This window comes from Symphalangus syndactylus, chromosome 12 (genome assembly GCF_028878055.3).
Source record: "Symphalangus syndactylus isolate Jambi chromosome 12, NHGRI_mSymSyn1-v2.1_pri, whole genome shotgun sequence".
NCBI lineage: Eukaryota > Metazoa > Chordata > Mammalia > Primates > Hylobatidae > Symphalangus > Symphalangus syndactylus.
In genome coordinates, this window is record NC_072441.2 from 82,792,630 (window position 1) to 82,795,255 (window position 2,626).

The following is a 2,626-nucleotide window of genomic DNA, read 5'->3' on the forward strand; positions in this document are numbered from 1 at the left end:
TCCCAGCACTTTGGGAGGCTGAGGCAGGCGGATCACGAGGTCAGGAGATCGAGACCATGGTGAAACCCCATCTCTACCAACAATACAGAAAATTAGCCGGGCGCGGTGGCAGGCACCTGTAGTCCCAGCTACTCAGGAGGCTGAGGCAGGAGAATGGCATGAACCTGGGAGGCGGAGCTTGCAGTGAGCTGAGATTGCAACACTGCACTCCAGCCTGGGTGACAGAGCGAGACTATGTCTCAAAAAAAAAAAAAAAAATTTTTTTTTTACTTCTTTCTTTCCAATTTGGATGCCTTTAATTTCTTTTTCTTGCCTTATTGCTCTGGCTACAAATTGTTATATTATGTTAAACAGAAGTGGCAAAAGTGGGCATACTTGTCTTGTTTCAGATCTTAGAGAGAAAAGCTTTTATTCCTTCACCATGAAATATGATGTTAGCTGTGGGTTTTTAAAAATATGGCCTTCATTCTTACTTCCACATTTATTAAATAGAGACCTTGAATAAAGTCATGAATATTACTTTTTATTCATAAAACAATTATTTATTGAGTGCCTACTCTGTGCCTAGTATTGTTTTATGCACTGAAGATAAAGCAATGGCTAGACAGACACAGTGCCCATGGGAATGTGTAGAAGGATTTTAAGCAGAAAAATAACATGATCTAATTTACATATTTTTAAAGCATCCTGGCTAAAATGTGGAGAATAGATTGAAGCGGAAATACCTAATGGGAGAAATCAGTGGTTAATACTTTAGAAGTCTGAGAGAGATGGTAGTAACTTGGACATGTATGGTAGCAGTGAATGTGGAGAGAGGCAGATGGATTTGAAATCTTTTCTCGAGGTTGAAGCAACATTGTAAGAACTGGATGACAGAGGAGAGGAAGAAGGAGTTAAGGATGATTCTTAGGTTTCTGACATGAGCAAATGGTGGGGCAAGTCCCTTAGATAGAGAACATAAGGGGAGAGCAAGTAGTGACAGGAAGATGAGGCTCAGGTTTAGATATGTTGAGTTTGAGATGTGTATGAGATCTCCAATTGCAGATGTCAGGCAGGTAGTGGTAGCACAGGGAAAGTTGCTTCTTAAGATGGGAGAGACTAGAGCATGTTAAATGCTGATCGGTAGGATTCACTGGAGAGGGAGAGGTTTAACACAGGAGAAGAGACGGATAACTCACGGCTTAAGGTTCTAGAGAAGGGGGGTAGGAGTAATCCTTGGAGATATTAGCATTAGATGAGAAGGGCAAAATCTGTGCCTTATTTATCTTTGAATTTGTTGTAGTGGGGAGAGGGGCAAAAAAAGTCTGGCACATGGCTGTCATCTAATGAATAATTATCAGGCTGGATGCAGCGGCTCACGTCTGTAATCCCAGCACTTTGGGAGGCTGAGGAGGGTGGATCACGTGAGGTCAGGAGTTTGAGGCCAGCCTGGCCAACATGGTGAAACCCCATCTCTACTAAACATACAAAAATTAAATTAGCTTGCCCACCAACACTTGTTATTATATGACTTTTTGATTATAGCAAGTTCAAATACTTTATTTATTTGAGATGGAGTCTTTCTCTGTCACCCAGGCTGGAGTGCAGTGGCATGATCTTGGCTCACTGCAACCTCGGCCTCCTGGGTTCAAGTGATTCTCATGCCTCAGCCTCCAGAGTAGCTGGGATTACAGACATGCACCACCACGTCCAGCTAATTTTTGTTATTTGTATTTTTTTTTTTGAGATGGAGTGTCACTCTGTGGCCCAGATTGGAGTGTAGTGGCGGTGGGGGATCTCAGCTCACTGCAACCCCCGCCTCCCAAGTTCAAGTGATTCTCCTGTCCCAGCTTCCCAAGTAGCTGGGATTACAGGTGTGCGCCACCACATCCGGCCAATTTTTGTATTTTGTATTCACCATGTTGGCCAGGCTGGTCTTGAACTCCTGACCTCAAGTGACCTGCCCGCCTCAGTCTCCCAAAGTGCTAGGATTACAGGCATGAGACACCGCGCCCAACCTAATTTTTGTAATTTTAGTAGCAATGAGGTTTTTCCGTGTTGGCCAGGCTGCTCTCAAACTCCTGCCCTCAGGTGATCCACTTGCCTTGGCCTCTCAAACTTTTGGGATTACAGGCGTGAGCCACTGCACCCAGCCTTATTTTTATTTTATTTTTTACCTTTCCTATGGTGCTGAAAAAGCTTTTAATCTTTATGCTGTATTGCTTCAAATTTATTAAAATTATGGTCAGCCTAATCCATTTTTTGGGCCATAAAATTGTACAGCATGTTTAGAAAAAAAGATTTATGTAATGGTTTATATAAATAAGGTTTTTTCTTTGGAGGGAAATTTCACTTAACAGAAAAAAATCAATTCTAACTTATATCCACCTTCTTCCTCTTCTCCCTGGAATGGATGAGGTTACCATATGTACAGATTATTGTCATTATCAGGCTAACTGAGCATTTACTGGGTGCCAGGACTGTATTAAGTACGGTAGGTAGTTTTCTCAGTTAATCCTCACAATAACCCTGTGCAGTAGACACTCTTTATATTCCTATATTATAGAAAAGGACAGTGAAGTTTAGATAAAATGACAGCATCCAAGGTCCCAGCTGGTCAATGGCAGAGCTAGATTTGAACTCAGGC